Source organism: Macrotis lagotis, chromosome 8, assembly GCF_037893015.1.
Source record: "Macrotis lagotis isolate mMagLag1 chromosome 8, bilby.v1.9.chrom.fasta, whole genome shotgun sequence".
NCBI lineage: Eukaryota > Metazoa > Chordata > Mammalia > Peramelemorphia > Peramelidae > Macrotis > Macrotis lagotis.
Window position 1 is genome coordinate 57,717,690 of NC_133665.1, and position 11,913 is coordinate 57,729,602.

At 39.4% G+C, this 11,913-nt stretch overlaps 1 long non-coding RNA gene and 1 pseudogene across 1 annotated transcript; one reads left to right on the forward strand and one right to left on the reverse strand.

Annotated features, from left to right (window-relative positions):
- The first annotated feature begins 903 nt into the window (after positions 1 to 903).
- Positions 904 to 1,406, forward strand: LOC141495607 (large ribosomal subunit protein uL14-like; annotated as a pseudogene).
- A 2,300-nt stretch (positions 1,407 to 3,706) lies between these two features.
- On the reverse strand, positions 3,707 to 7,370 carry LOC141495610 (uncharacterized). Its single transcript, XR_012470814.1, has 3 exons — positions 7,296 to 7,370; positions 6,205 to 6,384; positions 3,707 to 4,219 (listed from the first exon to the last, which is right to left on the reverse strand). It is a non-coding gene; the product is annotated as an uncharacterized LOC141495610 (long non-coding RNA).
- Between the last annotated feature and the right edge of the window lie 4,543 nt (positions 7,371 to 11,913).

Here is an 11,913-nt window from a genome sequence, read left to right on the forward strand (position 1 = left end):
ATTTCTAACATCACCATTGTATCCCAAGTATCTCTCCCCCCTTCCCTTCCCCAAAAAAAATCCTTTATCTTAAATAGCATGTTGTTGGCATTTTTTAGAAAGTAAAAAAAAGCAGTATAACTAATTGATACATTGAGAAAGTCCAAAAATATGTGCAATGTGTAACATCTGTGGAACATACATACACATATCCCAGAGGATAGATTGCAGCTATCTTCTTCTGTCTTTTCATTTGAGTTCCACTTTATATTAATTTTGTTGCTTATACTTTTGATTTGGGGGTATATAATTAGAATAAATTTCTGTTGACCTTGTAGTTATTATGTATGTTGTTTTCTTGGTTCTCCTGATTCACTCTGCATCAACTCTTATAAACTTTCTATGCTTCTCCATCATTTCTATATTTTTTTTCCAATTTCATGTAAAGGTAGTTTTCAACATTCATCCAATGGCAAGTTTATTTATTCCACATTTTTCTATCAGCCTCCCTTTCCTCCCTACTCCCCATGGGAGCAAACAATCTGGTAAAAGTTGCACATGTATGATCCTTTTTAACATATCTACATCTTACTCATGTTGTGAAAGAGGAATTAGAACAGGGGGAGGATCATAAAAGGAAAAACAAAAGAAAATTTAAAAAGTGAAAATTGTATGCTTTGTTCTACATAGTTTTTTCTGGATATGAATGGAATTTTCCATAATAGGGTTCCCAGGATTGTCCTAGATCTCTGAACAACCAAGAGGAGCTGCATGTATCATAATCGATTATCTCTCAATGTTGTTAATGTGTACTATGTTCTCTTGGTTCCACGCTCTTCATTCAGCATCAGTTCATGCAAATCTTTCCATGTTTCTCTAAAGTCTGGTTGCTCAACATATATCATTTCTTTCTCTCTTTCGCACTTTCTGGGAGCCAAGATGTTTAAGCAAGGACGTGGTGGGTCTTCTGGAGCAAGTTCCGAATTTCCTTGGGTCTCCCAGTTGGAGCTGGCATCAATTGTGCTGATAATACAGGTGCCAAGAACCTGTACATCATCTCTGTGAAGGGGATTAAGGGAAGATTGAACAGGCTACCTGCAGCTGGTGTGGGTGACATGGTAATGGCCACAGTCAAAAAGGGAAAACCAGAACTCCAGAAGAAGGTCCATCCAGCAGTGGTAATACGGCAACGAAAGTCATATCGGAGAAAAGATGGTGTGTTCTTATATTTTGAGGACAATGCAGGGGTCATAGTAAACAAAAAAGGAGAGATGAAAGGTTCAGCCATCACAGGACCTGTTGCCAAGGAGTGTGCTGACTTGTGGCCCAGGATTGCATCTAATGCCGGCAGCATTGCCTGATTCTCCTAAAAATTTCATTTGTAAACAAAAAACCACCCCCATTAAAGTGTCTGCCTATCTATTTGCTTTATTTTGTCTGTCTTTGTTTTGCCTTAATTTTTTTCAAAGTCATTGAAATCTGAAAAATAGCCTATTTTTTTTTTAGGGTTGACCAACCTGTGATAAAGCATTTCTGTAGGACCATCCACTTGGGGTTGATATGATCTACTCCATTGTGTCAGAGTATCTGACCTGGAGGCAAGAAGACCTCTCTTCCTGAGTTGTTTGTTTTTTTGCTGCATTTTTTTTTTTTAGGTTTTTGCAAGGCAATGGGGTTGGGTGGCTTGCCCAAGGCCACACAGCTAGGTAAAAATATTAAGTGTCTGAGGGTGGATTTGAACTCAGGTACTCCTGACTCCAGGGCTGGTGCTCTATCCACTGTGCCACCCAGCTGCCCCCTCTTCCTGGGTTCAAATGGGGCCTCAGACACTTATTAGTTGTTTAACCCTGGACACATCATTTAACCCTATTTGCCTCAGATTCTTCATCTGTGAAATGGACTGGAGAAGGTAATGACAAACCACTCCAGTGTCTTTGCCCATTTAAAAAACTGAACAAGTAATTTTAGTGACATCCAGATAACACCTTATAAACCAAAAACTCATCCCTATTGCTTACTTAATTGCTTCCAGGGATTTATTGGTAAATTGAGGTGCTACCAGTAATAGAACTGAAGTTCATTTTTTTAGTTGTTTTTTTTGGGGAGTTGCAGGGCAAATGGGGTTGGGTGGCTTGCCCAGGGCCACACAACTAGGAATTATTGGGTGTCTGAGACCGGATTTGAACCCAGGTGCTCCTGACTCCAGGGCCAGTGCTTTATCCACTATGCCACCTAGCCACCCCAGAAGTTCATTTTTTTTGAACAGTTGGATACCAAGTGAAATAATGGAGTCTTCAGATAGAATCCACTAAGTGTAACAGATTTGTGACAGATCCATTTGGTTTGTTAAAGAGAGCCATGCTTTTCAAGCCTTGAAAAACAAATAGTTGGTGGGGGGCCCTCTTGGAAGAAAGATGGATCTGTTTTCAATTAATCTTGTCTGTAGCATATTTGTACATGGTTATTTGCATGTTGTCTCCCCCACCCGTTATATTATGACCTCCTCCTGGGCAGGGACTGTCTTTAATTTTATATTTCCTATTGCTTAGGACCTTTTACCTAGTAGGTACTTAATAAATATTTGTTGACCAACTGAAAAAAAAAATATATCATTTCTTACAGCACAGTAGTATTCCATTTCATTATGTACCACAGTTTGTTCATAGTCATTCCTAAACTCATGGGTATCTACTTTGCTTCCAATTTTTAGCTACCACAAAAAGTGACTTCCTTGGGGATATAATCCTAGTAATAGTGTCTCTGATACTAGGATATTTTAGTTATTTTGTTGACCTCGTTCTGAATGGCTTTCCAAGATGGTTGAATCATTTCCCAACTCCACCACCAATGTATTAGTATGCTATCTTCCTACAGTTCCTCCAATGTTGACTATTGCCATTTTTGTCATTTTTAACCAAATTTACAGGATGTGAGTAAAACCCTCATAACTTTCTCTTTCCAGTGCCTTAAAAACTCTGGCTCCTGGCTGCAGAAGTCAATTGGGACCTTGTCAATCAATTTGACCATGGCCCTGCATGAGCTAAAGCCTGCCAGGGCAGCAACCTGGAAGCACCAGCATGGTAAAGGCCTGAACTACCTGTGCCAGACAAGAGAACTGAACGTAGAGAAAATGAGACATATTACCAGGACAGGTGGGGGGGGGGGGGGCGGGGAGAGCAGCATTCCACCAAGTTTGAAAGAAAGAATACATCATCCATCTGGTGACAGTTCTGACCACCTAAAAGTCAGTAGGAGCAAGTTGTTGAACCATGATTGCTCAGTGGGAGAAGGCTGAGATGCTTTGAGATCCAGCCCCAAAGGAAACCACAGTCAAAAAGTAAGTGATAGGGGCGGCTAGGTGGCGTAGTGGATAAAGCACCAGCCTTGAAGTCAGGAGTACCTGGGTTCAAATCTGGTCTCAGACCTAGCTGTGTGGCCTTGGGCAAGCCATTTAACCCCATTCACCTTGCAAAAATCTAAAAAAAAAAAAAAAAAAAGTAAGTGATAGGGGAAAGTGGGATGGGGGGAAGGGGAAGAGAAAGAGACAATAGAACAAGAGATAGAGAATGCAAATACACAGAAGTGAAGAACAGCCTAGTAGAACAGATGCAAAAAAAAAAATATCAAAAGAAAATATACCCACTACACAAGAAAAATATACTGAGCTCTAAGACAGGATATACAGAGACACCCCAAGGATTAGAAGCCTTCAAAAAGAACATAACAGTACAAAAAAACATTAACAACATAATGATGGAATTTATAGAAGAAATTTCTGGAATTTCTAAATGTAAAAAATGAAAGTATTCATGGACTGCTTTCAGAAAAAAACTAAGGCTGCCTAATTCCAAAACGCATATTGTAAAATTGAACAGTCCAATTCAGAAACAAGTTCTGGGAGCCAATGGGAGAAAGGCCTTCAAGTGTAAAGGAAAGGTCATGCCAATAATACAAGACTATTCTGTACCCAGTTTAAAAAAATGGGAATGGAATGTGTTCAGAAGAGCAATGAAGCTCTGGATCCAGTCCTGGGGAACCTATCCCGCAAATCTGAGCTTCACCATATCAGAAAAGACAGATTTAGTAGTAAAAAAGAGTTTGAAACATTTTTAGAAAGAAAATCAGAACTGAAGAGATGACTCACCTCTCAAACACCACGGACAACAGAGTGAATAAATGCAGCAGGCAAGGACATTATGGCAACAGTCTGATGGCAGAAAGACCAGTTAGAGACTTCTTCCTAAACATAGACAAGGAAATGGGTGAAAGTGGACATCTGATAGAGGCAGCAGTGAAGAAGTTGGGGACAAAAACTAGAGACATCCCACCCCCTTTTTTGTGGGTCTATATTAAAACATGGGAAGGTACATGAAATGGGGGAATGGAACAAGACAATAGAGAGGAGTAAGTGATGCAAAATGAAGGGAAGGGGACCTTTGTAGCCTCAGAAAGAAAAGCTCCTACAGGTTAGTGAATGAGGAGGAAGGAGGAAAGATTGAAAAGGGGGAAGGAAGGAGATCTTACAGGGCCGTGCAGTAAAAGGGGTGGCAAGTGAGGTGAAACTGAGCCCCATCTCTGATTGGAAAGGGTTGAGTGCATATACCTGGTGCTCAACCATTCTCAATTAGAGGTGATGCTCAGCTCTGATTCACCTGCCACCCCCTCACTGAGTGAAGAGAGATGGTAAATGAAGGGATATGAGGTCTGGGGAATAAGGATTCTGATCTGATGGGGGCACTTAGCTCCTGGAGGAGTTAGAGATATAGGGAAGAAATTTCCAAACAAATGTAGGAAAAAGTCAAGAGAGGCTCCACATCAGGGATGAGCTACATGACATAATCAGGAACATGGTTGGGGAGAAGCCTTTCCATGAGGTAGTATCCTCTTTGATACCTACAATGAACAGTATTGTTGTGAAAGTAAAGTACCATGCAAAAGAGGAATAGATGTGGCAGTCTCCACAAAGTAAGTGGCAGAAAATGCCTAGAGGGGGAAGCCTATCCTAGACTATAGTTTCCTTGTAAAATCACTTTTACTAGGAGGAGGGAAAAGGAAAATATTAATCTGCAAGCTTTTCATTCTCCCAGTTCTTTTCCTTTTCCCTGTTGTAAATTTGTACTGTACTACTGTCAAGTTTCACTCCCTAAAATTGTCAAACTTAACTGTAGAAAGAACACTAAATTCTTTTACAGAACACCTAGTCCAGTCCCAGTCATAGCACAATTTAACTGGATTATCTTTGGCAAGTCATTATCCTTATTAGAAGTTTCCCCAGTTATAAAAATGAAAGGATTACAATTATTTCAAATTACTTTTCAAAACCAATATTTTAGAATCCCCAGGACAAAAACATCACATCACCTGTACAAAAATATTCATAGCAGCCCTGTTTGGGGTGGGCAAAGAATTGGAAATTGAGTGAATGTCCATCAATTGGGCAATGTCTGAACAAATTATGGTATATGCGTGTTATGGAATACTATTGTTCTATTAGAAACCAGGAGGGATGGGAATTCAGAGAAGCCAGGAAGAATTTGCATGAACTGATGCTGAGTGAGATGAACAGAACCAGAAGAACATTGTACACCCTAATAGCAACATGGGGTGGATGATCAATCTTAATGAACTTCCTCATTTCATCAGTGCAACAATCAGGGACAATTTTAGGGTATCTGTGATGGAGAATACCATCTGTATCCAAAGAAAAAAATTGTGGAGTTTAAACAAAGACTATTACCTTTAATTTTTTTAAAAATGGGTATCTTATTATGTAATTTTGCTATCTCTTATAAGAGTAGTTAATTTTTTCCTCAAGGATGTTATTTCTCTCTCAACATATTCAATTTTGATCAATGTATAGCATGGAAATAGTGTAAAGAGTATCAGACTGCCTTCTGTGGGGGGGGGGGGGGAAGTGAGATGGGGGGGGGGGGAATTGTAAAATTCAAAAAAACAATAGAATCCCCAGGAAGTCATCTCTTTCAAAAATATCCTTCCTCACCACCAAGAATCTATCATGCAATTTCATACCCCTAAGATCCCCCAAATCCTACTGACTCAGTCAAGGAACCCAAGCCTGAGATGTAATGAAAATCAGAAAGCAAGGAACTCAGCAGAATACTAAAAATTCAGATTGCAAGGCTAAAAGAAATAAGTTGGGAGAAGGAATCACTATCACCAAGTATTTCCTAAAAGCCAAATATTTGCCAAGTAGTCATTGATTACCTGGTCCTGTGTCAACACCTTGTGGGATTCCTGGAGTTTGGGTGAGAGGTCCCAGACCTCACAGACCCTGCAAAAGGAATCAGGTATTGGAGGTGTTTCTCAGGAAGCAGTATCTGAGGAATTAAAACATGTGCAGAGTATTTGTTGCAGAAAAACACTGCAGTGCCCAAAGAAGCATTTCTGGAAAGAAAAAAGGCAAGAAGGAAAAAGTCCACTTGACTGGAAAGAGTAAGAGCAATCTGGTACATAACTAGTGCTGGTTAATGCACCTTTGGGAGCTAGGCTAAGGCTGGGACTCTCAAAATTCCTTCAAATAATGAGCTATTTCCATTTGTCCCTCCCCTTACACCTGGTCTCTCAATTCTCCACTACAAACCCCAACAATATAAGTAGCATGAAAACTCTGGGGCTTTGCCAAAAGGAACAGAACTCCTTATAGCAGGTGAGTTTAAATGCCTTTAATACAAGACTCTGAAATAAAATATTCTAGAATGACCTTACCTTCTTATTCTTTCTCTTTTTGTTTTCCTCATCAGAAATTTATCTTTATCTACCAACTAAGATAGCTCCATTGACTGGTAATGAAGGATAGTTGCAAATTTATAGGTCTAATTAATCAATGAACATTTATTACATACTACATCTGAGCCATTAGTCTAAGCCCCAGACTTACAAGAAAGGGGCAATCCTACACCCTGCCCTCTAGATATTTGAGGATGGTCATGCCACATATAGGTAAGGAAGTGGTCAGAATCCTGGGAAGAGCAAGCCAAAGTAAAACCACTGTCAATGTCACAGATTAGAACAGTATTAAGGCTCTGGAATGCATTAAGTGAAGGCAGAAAATATCATCTTGTTGGGATTCAAGAAACCATCAGTGATATTCAGTGTGGTTAATTCTTTTGGTTTATCCATCACTTGGGGCAGTCTGCTATTTGAAAAACAAAAACAAAATAGGGTTTATTGCCTAGTAGCCTAAGAAAACTTTTTAAAAGTAAGCATCACTGGACCAGGAGCCAGTGCCAAACAATCCCTAGTCAAGACCCATTCACTTCCTAAGGGATGGTGAGGGACAGTATGAATGTATATACCTGTAACCCCAGGTACCAGAGTAGTAGGAGTCAGTGCAGATAAAATCTTGAGGCAGCAGCAGCATCATAATGAAGATTTTAAGGAGTTAGGACTATGGATGAATCAATGAGCAAATAAACACAAGCAGTTCTTGTAGTTCCAGGCCAACAGTGCCTGCAAGATAATTATCATTGCTTTTTTGTCTGTGCTTCAAGCAAGTAGCATTGAATGAAGCCAGAAATCAGGGCAGCTGCAGACATACACACACAGACACATATATGCATATTTAAACATCAGAAGTATCATCTCAATAAGACTTCCACAGTAATAGAAATCCTGACAGAAGTGCGTGCAAGAGGTGTGTGGTCCATGGAAAGGGATTTGAGGCCCCAAATGATTGTTTTTGCAAGAGACAGGATCACTATCTGGTAAAGGCTGCAGATTTTGACCAGAGAAGACACCAGTGATCAAGTTGACACTGGCCTCCTTTCCTGTTCATTTCCTAACCCTCTCAGAAGTTTTTGGAATGTTTTGGTCTTTGTTTATATCCCCCCGTGCATGTATAGGGCCTGGTACTTCATAAATGTTGTTAACTTGATGTGCCCAGAGAAACAGCTGGAGGTATTAAGATCTATATTGGGGATCGTAAAAATAAAAGTTTCTACTATAGACTACATTGTGTAGTCTAACAGAATTTGTTGGTGCCTAGGGACTGAGTCTTTGAAGAGGTGGCATCCAGGCCAACTACTCTATTGATGAGATGTTAAAGTATCTAATATTGGAAGAGACAGCTATCAGTGTTTTTCCTCTTCGATGAGCCATAACATTGCCCTATGTCATTCTCCAGCTGACTGTCTTTGGTTTTTGAATGCCTTCAGCCCAAATGTTAATTTGGAGAGATTTGATAATAACCTATCAAATACCTTCTAATTCACAAGAAGTAACCAACTTTTTGTCTCCTCTCCATTACAGAAGCAGGGAGAGGACACACCAGTAATATGCTTTTCACTGAGACCCCTACTTCTGAGATCTTCCTTAGACTAATGTGAGCTGGATGAAGTTGCTTATTGGCTCTTTGTTTTTGATTTCTATGGGTTATTTTAATATACTCAAGAAGCATGTGTTCAATCCAGCATTAATAGCATTATTATCTATTATTTGAACCTAGTGGCTTTCCTCAGCTGAATCAGTGATTCAAAAATAAATGTGCTTTATTTATTAAATTATAAAAATTCAGATTGACTAAAAGGGGGGGGGGATGAGTGAAAATATGAACAGTTTCCTGAGATAATTCAATTCAATAAGCATTTAGTTTGTTATTTATTACATTGCACTAAGGATACAAAGAAAAAAATGAAAGAATCCCTGTCTCAACTCTTTAAAAGTGAGATAAATCACAATATACAAATTAATTGTTTATGGAAACTTATTTTGATAACTCTTAGGTCCCATGAACACACCGCTATTCTTTTAAGGGAATTGTGGAAAAAGACAAATGAATACATGATTTTTTTTGTTAGCTATTGAAATGCAGTTGCAAAGTCTGTTTGTTCCTTGATAGGTGACAGTTTTTTCTAATTATTTGTTTATAAAATCATATTATTGCTATATCTTTATAATTAAAGAATAATGCATTTGTGAGATGAATCCAGGATTGGTTCTTATTGGGTTTTCTAGTGATGTACAGATTGTTCCTTACAAAATAATGGAGAAATTTTATTATGCAATTTCTTTCTTCATATTTTTTGGAAGAAAAGCCAGAAGATCCTACGACCCTACTCTCCCAGGCATGACACAAGTTACACAATGCAGAATAAAGTTAAAGTTTAACTACACACAGTTCTAGTTAGAACTGGCTGCAGAAACTCTCCAACAAGCTTGCTGATACAGCACAGCTAGAATTCCACCTTCCTCATCTGAGTTGGCCTTCTGAGTTAATTTTTAGAAAACCTATTTTAGCTGCTGATCCATGTTCCCTGACACTTTCACCCCACCAGCAATGTGACAACTGCCAAAGCAGGCACTTTGTCCGAAAATCCTACATAAACCCCAGAGAGCTGTGCCTTTGAGCCCAAACCTCCTACGTGTCCGGACCACCGGACAGCATGTTGCCCTAGTATAGCTCAAGATGGCGAGAATGAGGAAAACCACATGAGATTCCAACACCTGACTGAATTCTATCCATCTGCTCAAATCCTCCTTTGCTGAGTTTTTTTTATATCATAATAAACCATTTTGACCCATCAATCAATAAACAAACATTAATTGTCTACTATGGGCCACACATGATATAAAATACTGGGGAATACAACAAGAGGTATAAGACTGAAACTTTCAACAAACATGCAGAGCCAATTATCTACAGGACAAATAGGACATGAAATTAAGAAGAAAGATCTAGAATTAAGATGGGTTTGGGCAGACCTCCTGTAGGAGGTGAAATTCTAGTTAGGACTTTAAGGAAGCAGAGTCAGATCAGATGCCATCGCAACCATGCCACTGGCTCATCCTTGAAGTGTGTAGCATTTCCAAGATAAGCCCCACTGGTAAGGTTGAGCACCCTCCTTTCAACCCTAGCACTACACACCCTAACACATCATCTAGCAGAATATCCTGAAAAGCAATACCAGATTCTGATGTTGGGAGTCAATTCAAGTTCAGAAAAAGTTCTTTTTTTGAGGCTCCAAACAAGGTTCTCCACTCTGCTCATAGCAGAGGACAGAGAGGAACAAAAATACCAAGTAGCCAGCATTGACAAATGTGTTCCCAATACACATATGCCCGTAGCCTACCTGTATACCCACCATTCAATCACAATGGCTTTTATGGTCCAAAGAGAAATGCAAAGTAGACTCCCTTCCCACCACTATAATTGAAAAAGTCTATATAGCTACCACCAGGAGAAAAATAAAGTCACTTAGGCCAAACTCACAGCATCATGGAAAACTTCACAGGGAACTTTGAGGGGCAGAGAAGCTGCACAGTATCCTCTCTGCCTTCTTAGGGGCCAGAAGGGCCCAGAGGGTCTATAGATCAAGTACTCATTCCAGGAACTGAGACAACTAATTCTCTTCCAAATTCTAGTTTTTCTGTGCTAACCTGATGCTAATCCCTCAGCATCCTCTCCCTGAAGTGACATGTCCCATTGGGTAAGGTAGTCTGAGGGGTGTAGTTCTCAGGACAGGGACCTCAAGGTCTGAGTTTGGTCAGCATTCATCATAACCTGTGACTAAGGGAAGAAGCAGCAGAGGAATCAACTTAGCCTGGAACTATTATGCTGAAAAGCCTTTGTGCCTGACTCATGGTTCAGGCTCCTTCCCAGATAGAAAACAAAATCATTGTGAAACCTCTCTAATTGTTATTCCACAGTTCTCAAGATCAGGGATTGAATTTTCTGTTCAGTTTGAATCTTCTTTTAAAGTTGGTGTCCCCAATTCATTTCAGAAAATATACCTGCTTATATCTTGAGATAGAGGGCAATGACCATACAAATTTGATTCCCTGAAGCCCTCATTTTTCTAGGATATCAATTCCACTTAATTTTTTTGATATTTTAATCTTTATAGTTTTGTTTTGTTTTTACATTTTGAATTCCAAGTTTTCTTCCTCCCTATGTCCCAGCTTCACATAAGAGGTCAATATTTGATAGATGTATCTGTGGAACCATACAGTACATACTTCCATGTATCAATTCCTTCTTGGGAGGTAGATAACATTTTCCTTCATAAGTCCTTAGAAGATGATATGAATGTTCATATTATTCAAAATAACTTAGTCATTCACAGTTTCTCCTTGAACAATATTGCTGTTGCTATATACAACATTCTCTTGGTTTTGATCATTTCACTCTGCATTATTTCATGCAAGCCTTTCTGTTTTTCTAAAATCAAACTGCCCATCATTTCCTAGAACACAGTAGAATTCCAATACAATCATATACCACAGCTTATTCATCCATTAGTTGACTTTCTTTTCATAATTTTCTTGCATTACTTATTTTTTCTGATATTCATCTACTTCATATTTGATTTTTAAAGTCCTTTTTAAGCTCTTCCAAGAACTCTTTTTGACCTTGTAACAATTTTGCATTTTTCTTTGAAGTTTTACAAGCAGCTTATTTGATTTCATTGTCTTCTGAGCTTGAACCTAATCTTCTCTATGACCAAAGTAATTATCAATGGTCAAGTTCTTCCTCTGTGGTTTATTTTTTAACAGTCCATTTTTTCTAGGCTCTGAATTCTGTTGAGTGGAGCTATGCTCTTGGGGTGTGAGGAGGGATGCCTCAAGCTTCAGGTTGTTTGTGTTCTTGATTTCAGAGCTCTTTCTGAGGGTCTTTGACTTTTTACTTCTTCCAGTGTGCAATGAACCAAGACCAGCTTTCACCTTGGTTTATGAATAACCTCAAGTCCTCCTCCCCATCTCTGAGCCTCAACCAGGGTTCCCACACTGATGCCACCACAAAAGCTTTCATTCCCCATGGTCCTGGAAAAGCACCACCAGACCCTGGTGTCATTTTTGTCCTTCCATCCTCAAACCAAAACCAGGGACTTTGTTTTCCTGTGAGTGACCACACCCAGCAGGACCCCTGCCCTTCTGCCACCACCCTCAGAGGAACTACTGAGGCCCCCTCTTGAACTG